This window comes from Coturnix japonica, chromosome 1 (assembly GCF_001577835.2).
Source record: "Coturnix japonica isolate 7356 chromosome 1, Coturnix japonica 2.1, whole genome shotgun sequence".
Taxonomy (NCBI): domain Eukaryota; kingdom Metazoa; phylum Chordata; class Aves; order Galliformes; family Phasianidae; genus Coturnix; species Coturnix japonica.
In genome coordinates, this window is record NC_029516.1 from 31,514,043 (window position 1) to 31,533,057 (window position 19,015).

The 19,015-nt window shown below is 41.5% G+C and overlaps 1 protein-coding gene across 3 annotated transcripts in view; it reads right to left on the reverse strand.

Annotated features, from left to right (window-relative positions):
• GRIP1 (glutamate receptor interacting protein 1) overlaps window positions 1-19,015 on the reverse strand; it is a 275,417-nt gene that overhangs the window by 245,476 nt on the left and 10,926 nt on the right. The gene's annotated exons all lie outside the window — the stretch shown is intronic.

Sequence of the window (19,015 nt, forward strand, 5' to 3'; positions counted from 1 at the left end):
TTTGTATGATGTGGCAGTATTGGTTAAAAAGTTTTAGCAAGCTGATTATTGCCCACTGTCCATTAAAAGCAATATCATCATACGCATCTATCACATGATAAATGTGCTGGAAAAGCTAGTCCTTTAATTAAGCACAAGACTAATTATTTATGAAAACCACTTACTCATTTACTAGATACAATCCAAACTTCATGGTCCATGAAGCATGATAGTATTCATTTGTATATGCAGCAATAAAGTTTCAGCTGCTGTCTGAATTCCCTCTGACACAAGGCTACCACAGAACGAAAGAAAATGAGCGTGTAAACAAATAATTCGAGTGCATAAGCAATATGGGAATATTTGTCATTCAAAGCAAGAGAGAAATCAGAAGATGATCACAGTAATGTTAAATTAAATAAATTCATTGCCAACTCCTTCCTTCTTTGAGCACGACTAAAGTCAGGACTTGAATGTCTGACCCTCTTTAAAGGGCAGGTCTTGCCCACGTCTTTGTATTTGAGTCTCTCCCAAAATGGAACAGTTTTCATGATCAGACTGTGAACACTTTAGCACAGTTTCAATCCATAACAAAGTCAGAAGTCAAAAAAATAAACTGCTGATAAGCGCAGTATTCAGTATATAAGTACGGTGGCATCTGCATACCCAGTATATTTAATGCATTATTTGCTCCCCATACACTACATCAAAAGCCACAGGTTTTAACTCCCGTGGCTTTACCATAGGCAAGAAGGGAAGCATAAGGAGGCAGAGAAACCTGGTAGCCCACGTTCAAAAAAACAAGCCACACACCTTTGGCCTCACAAGGGGAGCAGAGAGGCAGCGCTGAGCTCTGCTCTGTGTGACAGCAACAGGATCCGAGGGAACAGCATGGAGCTGTGTCAGGGGAGGGGCAGATGGGGGTCAGGGACAGGGTCTGCACCACAGGGCAATGGGCACAGCCTCGAGTGCTGGAGTTCAAGGGGCATCTGGATAGTGTTCTCAGATACAGGATTTCAATATTGGGTAGTCCTGTGTGCAGCCAGAAGCTGCATCTGGTAATCTATGCAGGTCCTTTCCAACTCAGGATATGTTTGATTCTATAGATCCAATAAAACTATTGGCATTAGCTGATTAGTGCCATTCTGAGATGCTGGAATGGACTCCTCCATGTTTTATGAGTCTTTTTTTACAGGGTTTGAAAGTATAATCATCAATGGAGAATGACATCAGGAGAGCACTGGCACTGCCACAGCTGGGTCAGCGTGGGTCTGTGGGCCTCAGCTGGTACATCTGCCAGGCATCAGGCACCTCATGCACCACTTCACACATCCCTGCTCCATGTGCTGGGGTGACCGACTGGCAAAGGCACCTTTGGAAGCTCTGCTTCTGCAGCACACCTTCACAAACACTGGCACTGCTGCAGCAAGTCACAGCCCTGCACAGCGAGGCACGGTTCTTCTTCCAGGTTGCCACATGAAAATCACTACGCAGTGCAATGAGTTCAAGGAAAAGAGGATGAGATTTCCCTTTTCAGAGGAATTACCGCAAAGTTACAAAAAGATTTCAAAGCCGTTAGCACTTATTTTCTAGCTAAACCATATCATCACACAGCCAGGCGCAGGGTCTCTGGTGAGTTCCCACTTCTCGCTGGCAGTTGCAGAGGATGCTCTGGGCTGGGAAGCGGCTGCTGGCTGGTCCTGTGGTGTTGCCATGACTGCGGGAGGAGAAGAGCAGCAGCGGATCATGCAGGATTCTGTGTCTGGGAAGGCACAGGGCAGGCTTGAGGCCCTGTTGCCCCACTCAACATGGTTTTACAGCAGGACAGCAGCCCGGGAGCAGAGAGCAGGATGCTGTGAACCCTCCAGCCCCAGTTCTCATCATCACAGGCAGTGATGGGAAGGAACCACCATGGTGCGACATGCACAGCCCACAGTGAAGATAAGAGCTGCTACAGGCTACTTTTTCACCAATGCACATAATACAGAAGTTTTCAGCATCTAATGTCACATAAAAGTGCTGATTTCAAATTAGGAATTGTTCTATTTGACAGCACAGTAACTACCACAAAGTGGGATTTAGTGCTCACAGTAAAACGTTCAGGTTTTATATAGACGTACAGAAGGCAAGGGAAAAATATCTCGAGGGAAATCTGCACCAAATCAAAACCCACCAGAGGACAGGGAGATTAAAATTCTGGGAGCATTGTGTATTAAACGAGCAGTATACTATTCAAAAAATCAATTGGAGCAAATTCAGTACTTCTACAATTATTATAGCACAATAAATGTCATTTTGAAGGATGAAGGCTGGCTATTTCAAAGGTTTCGATACGGCACTACTCTGCTGCTTGAATTGTGGTATTTTTAAACCGCGGTATCAGCCAGCCAAATAAATGTATCAAACACCTTCGAGCAATGCACTTAAATGAGAGAATATTCATAAAGGGTTTAAAAAAGCATCTCAATTCACTGACCTAAATATTACAAAGCAAATCACCAGACTGTCTTCTACATACAACTATGCTGGAAAATTTCAATTACTTCTTATCTTATAATTAAACTACTGGCTTAATACTTTGCATTTCTATGGTACCTTTCACCCAAGGAGCTTAACGTGCTTTACAAACATTATCTGCTTTTACAGTTAGCTGGCTTTTGTGATGAGACACTATATTGTGTATTTCTAGTTTGAGGTTATGTTAATTACATACAAGTGAAAAAGGATCTCAGGTCACACCAGGTAATGTGAAGTTCATCTGAATAAACTAAGTTTTCCTGAATTCATTAACAAGAAAGAGAATGCAGAGAAGAGAGCAGGAGGAAGGCTCTACAAATCCCACCATACCTCGATATTCTGCTGCTGCCATGTTTAAAAACGTACTCCTTAACAGCACAAACACATCAGGATGTTAAAGCCATTTTAAAAACCCGTGCTAAATAAAACAGGAAAGTTTAACTTGCATTAGTTGGCACGTTTGAATATTTCATTGCTCCACGCTGTAAGTTATGAAGAAGTGGATGGCATTAAACATCTGATGCTCCTTCTTGGCAGGATGCGCTGACTCAGCTGTTTACAGTTGTAACGGTGCTATTGGAGCAATGACAACTCAAGCCCTCTCAGATATAAATCACCCTGACTATTCCTAAAGCAGCTTAAAGCATCAGAAATCTTGCCAGCTGTGGACTAACCAAGCAAGACACGGAGGTCCATGACAAGCCACCAAGTAAGCGCAAGCTCAATGCACTGAAAAGTCAATATACTTAAATATCTTGAAGTAATGAACAACATAAACATACTGCTCACTACTACCAAATGCATCATCCTCAGAGGACAAAGTGATTATATATATACATATATATATATATATACACATATATATACATATATTCATATATTCATATATTCATATATTTATTTATTTCATAAAACTATAAAATTTCAGATTAAGAGAAAATGGAGAATGACTGCCTGAGTGCAGAGGTGCCAAGATAGACAACGGCACAACCTCCATGTTCACCAGAGTTATGCAGTGGGCTACGTGTTCCACAGAGCCCACATGCTTATCCTAAAAACCCACCCGAGCAATGCTTTGGAGAGCTTTCAGCATTTATTGGGACCATCTACTTTTCCTTTTCACCTGCAGTGCACAGAATGACATGCTTTGTCCCTTTGGGTGAAGATTTCACAGGGTTTTAGAAACCAAGTGACAGCAAGCTATTTGGCATTAGCTGTCACTCAGCTTCACAGGCTCTGACAGGGATGGAGAGTGTGTGTGCTGTCCTGGTTATGCTCACCTAGTGGGACATGGGACACATGAGTGCTCAGGCCACCAAGCCTTCCTCAGGCTGTGCCACAAGACACATAGCCACCATCTTCAGCCAAGCTGAGGGCAGGGCAGGCAAGGGGAGGAGTCCATGCAGGCCACTCACTAGCACATACACTGTCATTTAGAACTACTTCACATCTGCTGGCTTGTATTTCATATTTCACTTTATCTGAAGGCCAAGCAAACTTTTTTGGTCATGGTTTTTGGTGTTATGTTTTGTTTTTGGTTTTTTTATTGCTTTTTTCCCCACACAGAGTGGTGAGGCACTGGCACAGGTTGATCAAGGAGGTTGTGGATGCCCCATCCCTGGAGGCATTCAGGGCCAGGCTGGATGTGGCTCTGGGCAGCCTGGTCTGGTGGTTGGTGGCCCTGCACATAGCAGGGGGGCTGAAATTCAATGATCATCATGGTCCTCTATGATTCTTTTTTTTTTTCAGCCCCCCATGGTTAGGTTAAACATATCATCAAACAGCTTCCAGTGGTTTACATTAAATCCATTAAATTGCACTGCTGCAAACGATGAGGTTATATATGGCCTGAAGCAATTACCAAAAAAAATTCTCTTTCAGGTCAAGTGGAAAGATACAACTCGTTAAGCCAGGGTAAAATCAGTTCTGGCCTGGAGACGAATCTTTCCTTCTGTCTGAATAAAACTGACATTTGTATTCCACACTACAGTTTCAACAAACAAAAGTTAATTAATTTAGGACAGCAATTCTCTTAATGCTTTTGGCAACATCCTAAAGCAGAGAACGCAAAGTTAACTATTTACGATATTCCCAAATCCTAGAAGAGAGTGGCAGATGCACAATTCAGCAAACCTGAAAAATGATGCAGATAGCTGGGTCTAGTCCATCTCTGATTGCTGCACTTCCACTCATCATTTCCCAAATGCATTTTGCAACTAGATACTTCTTTTCTAACTAAGTGATTCATGCCGTTGCCTCCTACCTTAAATCCTCACTGCGCAATGATCAGCTCCGTGCTATAACTGATGCTCATTTGTCATTTCTGAATTACACCGTTAGCTCGCAGTATGTTTAAAAACACAAATCACCATACACATTTTATAGACAGACACAGAGCGACAGAGAGACATAAAGAGAAGAAGAGAGAGAATATATCAGAAAGACAGTAATGTGTCGTAACATTTACCAGTCACTTGCCAGAATCAATTCCTGATGAGATGAGTGGACTAATTTCCCCAGAGACAGATCACACTGTATCTCACGTAGCTGCAGCCTTACTGCCCTGAGAGTAAAGCACAGCCCTTCCAATGAGCCTGGAGATGTAAGACAGCAAACACTTCAAGCTCTAACTTGGGCCCCTAAAAGCATTCACGTCTGGTAAAAAGCACTGTATGCTTAGCACTGCTGCACCTAATTCTGCTCAAAATACTTCTTAAATGAGGGGTATGGAGTTTAGTACTGTATTACATTTCCCATTCTAGTGATGTCAGTACCTTTCATTTCAAGGTTATTCTATTACCCCTCCTCCCCCCAACTAATGGAGTTCTATTAAAAGACTGAGCTTACAACTAAGTCATGTTCTACAACCCTAAACACCTGGGCTTCCTCCCCTCTCCCCATCTCAAGGTTCAGTTTTAAGTCCCCCCTTGATTCAATTATCTATCTCTCAAAAGACAATAACCGAGCTTCTCCTTGCCTGTTCTTTGCCTGCTGCACAAAATAACACAAGCAGGCTCTTTCTACATGCTTGTACTGCTTGGCACAGAGAGATTTTGGTCTTGCCTAAAGCTTCCAAGCAACGGTTTCCACCTTTGCATGCTTTTCCTTAAACCCACAAGAAAACAGAAGACAGAAACCCTTCATCCACGCAATCACGGGCTCATCACCACCCACGGGAAGAGCCACTCAAAGCTGCAAGATAGCAAAATCTGCCCAGATGCACCACGCTGCCCACAGGGAGAGCCTTTAATAGATCAACTTCTAGCTCTGTACGAGCTCAACCAAATTATCCACTTTTGTAAAACTCTTTAGCATACAAAATTCTGTTTGATTCCCAACCCCTTATGTATCCCTGCTCACAACAAACTTCCACATCTCAGAACACAGCTGGTAAGAACTTGGTACCTGAAAGAGGCAAAGGTGACATGCTGCAACTTCAGAAACTGATTAAGGAGGGATATGAAGTTTTTGTTAGCGTAACAAAACAACAGATATTCAACCATCCTCACAGAACCACTGAGCTAAGTTACATTAGTAATTATTGCCAGAGCCCTGGGCAGTTTTTTTACAGGATTCCTATACCAGAACGTGTTCAGCCCCCAGCACAATTCTGGCAGACAGCATTTCCATTACTGCCAATGACAGAAACTCCAGACGGAAGCTGATCACTAATAGCCTGGGGATAGGAAAAGAAAAAGCTCCCATATGCATGTTTATCTGCCCATAGGACTTTAACCCTGAAGCCTTTGGTACCAGCCATCAGGGTCAGCACGTCAGCCCATGAAGTGACTCATCCTGCAGGGCCACTGTTCCTACATAATGCACAAAAGTGGCCTGAGATGTATCTCTTGTCAATAGAAGAGAAGACTGAAGACTGAAGAAGGGAGGGAAGCAGGGAATTTACAAAGGAAACTCTGAAAAGCTGAGTATATTCAAGCTGCTTAGCAGAGGTAGGTAGGAATATCCTTACGTTGAGGAAAAGACAGGAGTAATTCAGTAAATTACAAGGGTTGGGGAAATTATTATGAATAATGAAATAAAACTGTTATGTACGTAGATTCTGATGAAAAAAGGTATTGGAGTGTGAAGCAATTTTCAAGAGAAAGTGACAGAAGCATCACTGACTATGACGAGCCTCCAACCGGTGCTCAGCTCTCAGAGGGAAGTCATCAGTAGAGCTCTGCAGATCTGCATTAAGATCTATGTGACTCAGCATATTCTGAATAACATGAGGGGAAAAATATCCCAGTGAAGCGCAAATTTTGTTGACAAACACTGATGGAAGTCCATGCATATGGGAACAAAATAATAAGCCTTAGTATATGTTTTCTGGGCTGTCCAGTATGGACCCAGGAGTTGAATTAAATGACTCTTGTGAAACCCTTCCCACTCAGGCTGTTCTATGATTCTAATGCCACGTGTGAAATAACGGGCTCTGATCTGACCATACCACTGGGAACTATAATTTCAGGATTATAGTCACACTCAGTTATATGATTAAAAACTTATCTGCACACCTACAAAAGAGCAGAAAGAGATGCAGGAAGGGAAGCTCAAATAATCCCCTGCTGGGCTGTTCATCACAAGGCTACCAGAGTGGCACAGTGGCAGGTGGAAACCCAAATGAAGGACTCCTGCCACCAAACTCTTCTCCTGTCCAGGCCCTCCCAGGACAGCCCCAGTGCCCATCCCCGAGTCACATTTCAGACCATATGTGTCTGCTACCTGGGGATGTGGGATTTATGACAGCATGTGGAGGGGAACATTTCAGGACTGTATAGGATTTATTATGAGACACTCAGATGTGCAGGGAGACAAACCTCATTCCCTCCATGTAGCCCACTCAGTTTAGTCAAGCACGCAAACCGAGCCTGTTCCAAGAAACACTTAAAACCAAAATCACGTACAAACACATCATTAGCAAAGCAGAGAATGGAGAGATGGAATTTTTATTCAATTAGTTGTGTTTGTTTTTTCTTTAAATGGTGCTAAGTAGGAAAAAGGAGGAAAAAATCAAGAGTATGAATTTCAAACAATTATCTGAAATGTTACAGTTATACCTGAGAAACCTCAGGTGAAACTTTGAGAAGCAACAGAGCCTATTCTCTCCCATCCTCCAGAGAGCAGCCGTAACCTCACAACAGCACTTGTTACTTTTATCTAAAAGGACAGTCTATGCTGAAGACACAGAATCAGCAACTCCAAGCTCAAGTTCAGCGAAGCCAGACAATTCAAATGCCTGCAAGTAAATATGCAATAAAGAGTACTTGAAACAGGAAATAAGCTTTCACAAAACTCACTGTCAGTAATGACAGCATCTCAACAAACACAACTATGCAACAATGGCTACTGATTGACAACAGTTTTCAACAGACAGACATTAGGTCTGGTGAAGTAAGAGCCCTAGTGCATATGAAGACAGTAAGTGCACACAATAAGAGACCTCAAGAAAAGTAATCCGTTCCCACATCCAAAAATAAAAGGCAAGATAGCATTGATGCCTTGAGAGCAGCTCTGAGGAGGAGGATTTGGGGGTGCCTGTTAATGAAAGACTCAACGTGAGCCAGCAATGTGCTCCTCAGAAGGCCAACCATGCCCTGGGTTGCATCAAGTGATGTGCATCAATGAATCAAGTGGGAACCTGCTTTGGCAGTGGGGTTGGACTCGATGATCTCTAGAGGTCCCTTCCAACCCCTACAGTTCTGTGATTCTGTGAAGTACAATGTGACCAGTGGGTAGATGGAGGTGATTCTGCCCCTCTATTCTGCTCTTGTGAGTCTATCCCTGGGACAAGCTCAAAGCAGTGCACAGTAAGTCCTGGAAATGGTCAGTTAGCACTGAGACACCACCGATAATCCTCACTGAAAGCCTTGACGCAGCATAATTCCTATAAGACACAACACGGTCACATCATCCTAAAAATACAGAGACAGCCTGCTGACACTGGATTTCCAGCTGAATTTTCTTTTGGTTATAAAACAGAAATGCAACTCAGAAGCAGTTTTTATTTTTACAATAATTTCATATGCGCATCGACATCTGTGTTTGTGCATGCACGCATCTGCATGTATAGTCAGAATGCCATTTTATGCTCTAGTCCTTGCATAAAAACTTTTTAATGTAAAATTTATATACATATACAGAACAAGTCTGACGAATGTGTAGCACTGTTTGGTACTTCTGACAGATTTTATTCTCAGATAACTCTCCCAAGAAAACCTATGTGAGAAGCAGGAGAATGGCATCATTTCTAAACATCACCCAAGCCTCTTCTTCCCACATCACCTGCAATGGTATATAGGGCTCAACACTTACATAATAAGAACTCAAGAGCAACAAGGTGACTTCTGTGGCCACAACTGAAACCGGCTTCACATAACCAACCGTTACACAATAGAAGCAGGCACATATTGATTAGATATGTTTCTGACATTCATTTCCACAAAATATTCCATACGAACTTCTGCCACATGCAAGCACTAAAGTCAGTCAAATAGAAACACGACTGCAAATAAGCCCACCCTAAAATCATTATGTTCAAAAGCTCAACATCTCTATTTTTCAAGTGACATACACATTATTTTTAATCTCTTAAAACAAAGCTAGCAGAAGAGCAACTTCATCCATCTCCTCCTTACTGCGAGAGAAATACTAATTCTTTCCTGCTTTTGTAGTTAATTATCATTCTAGTTCTGACTCTGATAGTACGATAGAAACTACAAAAATGAAAGCTGATTGAAAACATGAATTTCAAAGCTGTTTTTCCAGAAGGAAAGGAGAATAATTAAAATTTGAATTGCTGAAGCAGATCCTAGCAGAATAATGACGGCAGGTGAAAGAAAGCCCAGCAGAAATCAAGGTAAGAGGATCTGGAGAACAAGTCATCCTGCCTAAAGGAGAGATCTGTTAGAATCAAGACCTTCATTTAGCCACTACAAAAATTACAGCTAAAACAAGCAAGTAACTTGCTCTGTAAGCAATGCACCAGCTCAACTGTTGGATGCTAGTCCCACAATACCGCAGTTCAGTTGCAGTCTGTAAGTGCAAACTCAAGCCGTGCTGAGTTTGCAGCTTTTCTAGCTCAAACCACCAGCAGTAAGCAAGGATGACAGCCGGAGCTAAAGCCAGCAGACAGCCCTCATAGAAGATACCCGTGCGTGGTCTGAACAAGCTGTATTGCAGAGCAGCACCCTGCTCCAGGATCACAGTAGTGCTCAGTATCAGCCCATGGAATAAAGCACTTAATATACTCCAGATTTCAGACAAAGCTTTATGATTCTTGTTATTTAAGCAAATAGTTCAGCTCACTTTAAAGTCATTAGGAAATAAAGACCGATTTTAAACTTTATCAAGCCCTTAACACAGTATACCAGTTAAAGTAAGATGTTATTAAACACAGCACACTTGCAACGTCAAAGACAGCCAGTTCCACCCCTGCACAAAGTGCTTGATTAGGGTTCTTCTCAGGGTTCATCAGGGTCCTTCCCTGGTGAGGTTAGCTTGTCTGACTACCCTACAACAAAGAAGCGTACATGTAAAGACCAGCCTGGAAAGTTTACTTTGCAATACAACAAAGAGCTTTTGCTTGCTCACATAATTGTTAGGATGAAGGAAAAAAACAAACAAACAAACAAGAAAAAAGAAAAAAGAAAAGAAAAACAAAATGAGTGTCTTCATTATCATTAGCTCCCACAATGCTGTACTCTCCTTGTAGCAATATCATTTGTCAGTCAGTGTTTCTACTGTCAAATTCTTCTTTACTTCTACACCCCTCAGTTGCTGGAGAACCTTGAAGGGTCATTTTCCTGAAGCCACTATTTCAAGTAAATGCATCAGCAAAAGGTATACCAGCTTTGAGAGCAACCTGACACAAAACAGTGCCAAGCACACGACTGTGATTTACACAGCCACCATTCCTTAAGCATCATTAATGCTGCTGCAGGGAAATACCTTATTTGCTCCTTTATTTTCTGGCAAATACCACCCTGGCCCTACCTCAGCACTCTTTCTATGACCCAGATGGATGCCATGGATATTAAAACTCCTTACGTTACAGGAAAAACCAATCCACTTTTATATCCTAAAACCTCTGAATCCATATCATTCATATATCTATTCTAGTTAATATCAGCACCAATTACTAGATCTGGCACTGCCTTTATGCACCTCTCACTTACTGGATATTAACTAGTTTAAGCTGAAATATCTCATGATATCACATTTAGATTTAAATGGTAAATTCTTTCTGGTTTTATTTTTTAAATACAGAATAGACATTCTAAGGGAAAACACGTGGTTTATATTATATTCTACTTTTCTGGAAGCCTTTTCCTTTGAAAATTTCAGATATTCCACTTTCAGTTCAAGGATGTTAACACTCAGCAGAGAGGTAATCTCTTTATTAGAGACTGGTTTGACTTTCCAGACTTCAAAAACCCCATGTGGCAACATCTGACAGAACTCTCACAGATCTTCATTTGCACATATTCATTAAAGCTCTAATGATGTTTAAAAGCCAACATTTCTGAAGGATCCATCCATTCTGTCAGTGGTTCTGAGAACTAATGGCCAAACAATTTGGGTCAGAAGGAACAAAGAACAAAATACAGAGCCAGCAAGAAGCTGGAATGAGAAGGAAGAAAATGAGGAGCAGACACTTGTCACACAGCATGGAAAACACTGCTAGGGGAGCCAGAACACAGTGTCTGAATGGCTGAGAAGACAGAAGGCACAGGAGCAATTATGTACATTATTCCTCCTGCCACCCTGCATCACAGCCTCAAGGTAGCCTTGTTTCCCCATAGAAAATCCAGCACTCCAACTTCAAGCAAGACTGATACTACCCTACCTTCCTCTCTCTTCCTCAAAGCTGTATCTCTCCCTGCCCTCTCATACACTCCCCCTGCCCTCTGATTACACTCAGAGCTGATCTCCACGTCAATTTTAACATCCCCATGAGTCTAGGTAGTGTGTGCTATTACCAGAGACAGCAGAGTCCCAATCCCTGGTACAAAAGAAGTGAACATAGTGCTAAAGGAACTGGTTTGGCAACGGGACTTTGTAGGTCAGGCTGATGGTTGGACTTGATGACTTTGAAGGTCTTTTCTAACCTAGATGATTCTCTGGTTTTACATACAGGTTGACTGCTAGCCCATGCATGCTAGGCATTAGCCTGCCAAATAAAATGGTATCTTAATGACTACCTTACAGATGCACCTCTGCTCTACTCAGCCTCCAGTACATATAAAATTTGTTCAAATTTCTTAGATTGCCACCTCTTTTATAACCATAGATGACTACAGGCTGAGGGGTTTTCAACTTACAGTTATGCTAATGCCAAGATTTAAGCACCTGTGGTGATGTGAGTTCATTGTAAGCAAACAATAACCCTTGGTGAGATCAAACAACTAAATCCTTTCCTGCCGGGCAGCACAACAATTTGACGTGTCTGAGAGCATGAAGTGAAACTCCAAGAGCATATATAAAGCCCTGATTTGTACCACTAGTATTGCCAAGCCACTTTCATTCACATATGTTGTGGTAGCGATCTCCACATTCAGTCCTGAAAAAGCATCCAGAATTTAACAATGTCTAGAGAGTAGCTGATAGCACCCCATTTCTCATGAGAACTTCTGCATACTTCTATTTATTTCCTAGAACAAATTTCCCTCTTCATGCAGTTGGTATAGTGGCTTCTTTTGTAAGCAAAGCCTCTGCTCCATACACTATAGGGAAATGAATATGAAACAGATTTTTCTCCCTCAAACCTGTAAGGCTTCACACATTGCCTGTTTTATTCAGAAGCTCCCCTTTTACTTTAATTACATCTTCCCAAAGCAGAGCAGAGAGTAATGCCAGGTTCCTTTGTGGGTCCTAAGGGAAAATATTTACTAAAAAGGCTCTTTATCAGCTCCTGTTCATACTGGATGTCAAGAATTTTAATTACATTTTTAGCCTTTATCAGAAAGGTTTTGAGTTGGTTGTTTTTTTTTCTTTTCATTAGATAGTTTTCTCCTTGAAAGCTAAAAGTAAGAATACCTCAATTATTTTTTTTTTTTTCATGGAAGTTTGCCTTCTTAACATTGTTGAATATTAAGAGGAGACTCTTATTGAATGAAGGGGCTTGACCCCTTATCGTGTAGGAAAAAAACCCACAGGCTGTAGAATTTGTATCAGTTGATCTCATTCCCTGTGTTATCCCTCTAGCAGAGTAAAAACAAGCTTTCAGCCACTTGGTAGGAACTATTTCCTAATGTAACTCTTCCATTCTTAGTACTACCTAACACTGCAGCTGCTACTTCCAACTCACAGCATAGGATTTCAGCAGGCACCTGCTTCTTTGCCAGATCTTTACTGGACTGAAATCTGTACTAATTGTTCGCCTGTAGGCGACTGCTGTTCCTACCAGCTCCGTTTCAAGCTAACAGGTCAGTTGTTTGGGAGGATTTTATTATACTTGAAATGTAAGTGAATATACTTGCAGCCTTATTTTTCAGAATATCCAAAGCCTTTTCTTTAGAGTGCTCTCCTATTTCCTTACTTCAAGGTGAGCGCTCCAAATTTTGCATCACAAATGTATTACAGAAGGTTACCCAAATTTAACTACAGTATCACACCAATCACAGAGCAAGTAATTTGGATACGTTCACTAAAAATAATTCAGCACATTAGTTTCTCAGAGACCTTACACATGCCTATGAGCATCTTGCAGTTCAGACCCTTTCCCTCACCCCCCCATCTGCACCCTCAGGCCCTGTTGCTGTCACACAGAGCAGAGCTCCCTGTGAGGAGCTGCAGCCACCATCAGGCCTCCCCTCAGCTCCTCTGCTCTGCTCTGAGCACACCCAGGGACACCAGCTGCCCCTCCTCATACATCTCACCTTCCAATCACTTTACTATCTTTGTAGGGCACATTACATGTCTTTTTGCGTAACATTATTAAAATAATGTAAAACTTTTTAATTCTTTACTGTCCAACCTTGATAACGTCCCCTGATGGGGACACCTCATGCACACAAGCCTCCACACAGGATCTTGCTGAATGACTTCTGTCTTTGCTTTCCAGGAAACTCAGCCCAACACAGGAAGCTATTTCACCACAGCTCCTTGCCACCGCATGGAAAACCTCTTTCTGCAAGGACAAATAGAAGCTAACTGCCACGCCAAGCAGTTGCCACCAGCCACAGTGGTAAGCACTGCAAATTCTAACTTCTTAGTAGGAAAAGTTATGGAACAGTCCAACACTTAAAGGACTTTAAGTCCACAGGTTACACAAAAAAATTATGATAGAAACAAATTGACTAAACACTAACCCATGAACTACTGGCTTCTCTTATTTTAGGGTGAAAGGAAGGAGAAAGCTTAGACTTTTAACTCCAGAATCACACAACAGTTTATCCATGTCTAAGTTTCTGACAATGTTAAAAGCAACATTATCCCATGAAATATTTATGCATTCCAAAACTGATTCTCAAGCATCCCTAAGTCCTTAAGGTCCATATGTTCCCTTTCAGTCACTAATAACATTCACAGTTGCAAGTATAAGGCAGACTACAGAGCTGTAAAAGGTAGACCTGCAGCATTACACAGATTAAGGCACCGAGCAAGATGCCTAACAAAACTCAGACTTGTCTTTACACATGTTAAAACAAAGCACTGTAAAGAGGGGGCTATTAGGATAAAACTTAGCATGTCTCAGGGCTCTGGAAAGCTTTAGCAGCTGTGTAGACCTTCTGTGGAACACCAGCATAACTCAGACACTTTAAATAAAAAAATATAATACATACCTTTCTAAGTCTTGCCTAAATCCATAGTCATGCACACATGAACTTCCAATGCATAAAAACTAACGTACTGGGGCATCATTCTACCCAGGCAATGGATAGGAGTCAGCGCTTCCCCTTTCGCTACTTACTTATGATATCAGCACCTGACAAAAACTCATTAGTTATATTTACCAACTGAGTTGGTATCTCTAAAAATTGAAACCAAGGATACCTAACATTTGGGTTAAACAACAGAACTTGGTTAAATTCTGGACAGTCCAGCAATAAACATTTTAATGAGGCTTGGACAGCAGCTGAGAGCCAACTGCTGACTACGCCTGCCCACACACCCTGACACAATCCTGCTGAGTGTGGGAGTGTGTGCCTGCAGCATTTCTTATAATTGTTTTGAGGACCATTTTGCAGTGATTTATGGCACAGCAGTGATTCATGTAGCACAGGTTGAATAACACTAGGCAAAATGACCTTTTCAGTCACTTTCTGGAATTTTTCCTCCTGATTTTATGTAGATGCAGCAGTCTGTCCATACATTCACATAACATTGTAACTATAGGGGAGAAAGTCATAAGAGAGACATGCAACTTATTTAGCTTGTTTTGGTTGTCAATACCATTTTAAATGCATGTTTAAATAGGTAACTCAGTAACAAGGAAGACTTGAAAAAAAACAAGAAGAAAATGGAAAAATAAGCATAAGAGGGATAGAGAGGATAAAAAGAATAGGTGAGATAGAAAAGGCAGAGGTTCAGGCAGCTTTTGCTATTCTGAAGCAGGAAGGAAAAAGGATGGAAAATCCCCTGGATGAGAAATCTCATGTACAGAATCTCATCAGGAAAATGAAACAAAACACAAAACAACTTTGTGACATCTTAAATCAACAGCTCAAATTGTTCAGAAAGCTTTATAGCTACTGCTGGAAATTCCTCCTTGCTGGGTTCTAGCAACAAGACAGGCGCTCCTTCCCTGCTACACTGATGAAACAGAGGTCTCTGCCCAGCGCTGCCAAGCACAATCCTTAGAGCTACAAGCCAGGCCAGATAGATTAAAATTAAACCAAAATGCATACAAGCCACTATATTGATTTATTGATTATTCCTATAGATAATCACTCACAAAAATGTTCAACTTCTAATACTGTGGTTGCTGCAGGGTTTCCACCCTGCTGCTCGAAGGCAGTGCAGGAACCTTCAAGGCAGGAAGGAGGACCACTGCCAGAGCAGCTCAGCTCTGTCCACTGCTAAGCAGTGCCTTGTATAGCAGTTAACCTCCAGCTAAGGCTAAAAAAAACGAGGCTAAAATGCCTTCAGGATTTCTGAGCTCTCTGATACCTGGAAAGAAATCCTTCCCACTTTGCCTGCCTCCACCTCTCACTCATCTTCTCAACAGACAACTTAACTGACTGTAATAAAATTAAGATATAGCAATAGTAAATCTACTTTTCATCCCACAGGAAGAAAAACTAAATTTTTAGCCTAAATGATAAGAAAAATGTTAGGTGACTAAAATAAACTACAGCCTTCAATCTCAAGATAGAAGTTACAGAGTTCAAACACAAGCGGGCATATGAAACACAGCAAGGGGAAAACAAAAAATACAGAGAGAGATGGTCAGTCTTATCAGTGATTTAACTGAACTCAAAGAAACACTTGTGGACAAAGTCAGATTCAGTAATCCCAGTTTTCATTAGTTCATGTGAACCAGGAAGGCCTAATAATGGTCTGAACTAGGAAAGAGGGATCTTTAAGAGAGAATACAGAGAAACATTAAGAATCAACATGAAAGAGGGATGACTGATGAGATTAAAATGCATCCTGATCATGTAAAAGTATTACAGAATAACAAAGAGAAGAGCTACATGCTAAGGAGAGCAGAGAAGAGCTCTGCTCAAAGAAGAGCAGTGGTCCAAAAGCAGGAGGGAGGACAGGCTTGTGAACAGTGGGATGGAGAACTGCAGGAATACAACAGAGGTGCATCGGGACCTGCAACTGTACTCTGGGTTCCAGTCCCACAGCTTCAGAAAATACATCAACTATACAGGTGTGTGTAAAGGCTGAGTAGTGGGTCCAGCATGCCTCGCCATAAGGCACACAATACAGCAGTGACAAAGGTGAGGACATAGAATCATAGAATTACCCAGGTTGGAAAACACCTTGAAGATCATCAAGTCCAACCGCAGTCTAACCAGAACCCTAACTCTAAAAACCCTACACTAAATCATATCCCTGAGTACTACATCCAAACGGCTCTTAAACACAACCAGGGATGGCGATTCAACCACCTCCCTGGGGAGCCTATTCCAGTACCTAACTACCCTTTCTGTGAAGAAGTTCTTCCTAATATCCAACCTAAACTTGCCCTGGCGCAACTTGAGGCCATTTCCCCTTGTCCTGTCACTTGTCACTAGTGAGAAGAGACCCACCCCACTCTCACTGTAAGAACCTTTCAGGTACTGGAATTGAATAACTTCTGGAAGCGAATAACTTCTGGCTTGACTATGGTCAACAGACCATTCATCAGAATTACCAGGTAACAACTTGAATGCTTTCTTCATACAGTACAGAATTAGATACTGAATTTCATTCTCACACAAATCCAGATAGCAAACCACAGTCATTTATAGACATGACAAACATACTCACTTTATAATAGCAAGTAATAAAACATTAGGCACTTCAAATGTAATACAGTTTCTGAAACTTCAGGGCAATATTAGAGGTTACTGCCTTGAAGCACCAAAAACAGACGTGGTGATGAAGAAAAGCCCGCATGCTGTGCTTGTAAACACTGGCACTACCAGCAGAGGTGCCCCACTGTCCCTACTGCTGAAATGCACCACCCACTGCTCTTCTGTGCTCACATCCACCATTTGGTCTCCATAAACATTCAGCAAGCATCAATGAATGTCAACGGGTGCAGTTTCTTCCACATGGAGAAGCTCAGTGCTACACCTTCAATTCATCCACACTTCCATGTCAGACATCATTGTGTCAGAGAGCCTCTCTGCTGCCATCTGTCACAAGGAAACAAAATGGAAGAGGATATAGGTGGGAAGGTTCAGCTTCTACTGCTGTACCACAAACAGCCGCCACTGACATCACGGGCCAACATAATAAAATTGGAGGCAGTACTTCTGGAGCAGCCTTTGGAATATAGCTAAAAAGTATCGAATGTCAAAATATATATTGTGATGATATTTATTCAAACGTTTCACAGCAGCAGCAAAAAAATGGTGGAAGTGCAGGGGAAATAATTAAAGCTCTTTCAAACAATTTCACCCCATGCATTTTTGCTGATTCCCAGGTTTAAATGGCCTAATCTGAATTTGAGTGAATAAAAATTAGAAACACCTTTTCAAAACAAGTTATGTCCTGAATCTCAAACTGCATTTTTAAAGTCGATACTGTGTATACAGAAGCAGATGAAGAAAACACCAGAGCTTTAAGTTGCGCTTTTCTCTCCTCAAAGTGACATTTTGTTGGTATTTCTTAGAATAGGCAAATATTATCTCATCTCTTTGCATACTGTAGCACAATTGCTATTTACTGTATAGCTTTTTGCAATTTTATTTTTCCCCCTTTTTTTCCTTCCCTTTTTTAATAAAACATGCTATGAAGAAACATTATTCAATCTGGAATTCTTACTTCTGCCATTTTAATAAGGCTTCTGCCTGTTTGCCTATTTGTATTTTTCACTGTGCCTGCACTTTGCCTTCAAGATCCAAATTCCCCCCATAGCTTCCCTGATTCACATCAACCTTGAAACATCACAGAAAAACAATTATATAGAAGTAAAGAAGTAGAATATAGCTGAACGCAGAGCCTTGTGTAAAAAAATATTTGCTTTGCTTTGTTATACCAGGTGATGCACACAGCGTAAGGAAAGCCAAAAGGTGGTCATGTGGAAAGAAGATAGCAGCTATCCAGGTCAGAGAGAAAACAAGTGGCAAATGCTTTGCATTATTACACAGTACCGGGGAAGCAACTGAGATAGGTACATCAACATCAATACACAGCCCCAAAAGCTCAGTAAAGCAGAAATCATTGGGGAAAATTCAGCTCTGAAACCTAAAGGTGCTGAGACAAACCTCAGAAAGTCTCCAGCATAGTTCCATTCCACATATAAGGCCAGCAGGAGGAAGGGTAAACATGACCAGCTCCATCCACCACTCTCAGACAGACTTGGTACTATTCTGCACTTGTTGATGTTCCTTGCCATACACATCTCAGTATAAATTCAAGACACATTGACATGAAGAAAGAAAAAAAGGCTCCTCCACCTCTTCTGTTCACTTGGACTCATAGATGATCAGCAGCCACACTCTGCAATAGCAGATCACAAGCTTGCTCTCGGAAGATCAAAAAAGCAAAAGTGCTTTTGTTCTTGTCTGCATTTTATGCAGCACCTCAGTTCAAGGGGAAAGATGACTTCATTATGAAAATAATAACTCCCCCCCTCCTTGATTGGGCATTAATGTTCAAAAGATGTTCCTTGAGGAGTGTTGTTTTTCTCAGGGAATCTTTCTGCAAACACACTGAGATGCACCAGTAGAGCAGGGAGCTTAGCACACAAACAAACAAATCTGCATATGCTTTAATGACTTACACACCAATAAACCTTAGCACGGCAATGGTGAAGTCTGTTTAGAGACAAACCTACAAGAACGTTCTGTTATCAGGAATATTATTTGTCTAATTGACTTAAAAGTTATGGAACACTGGAAGAGGTTTAGTGTTA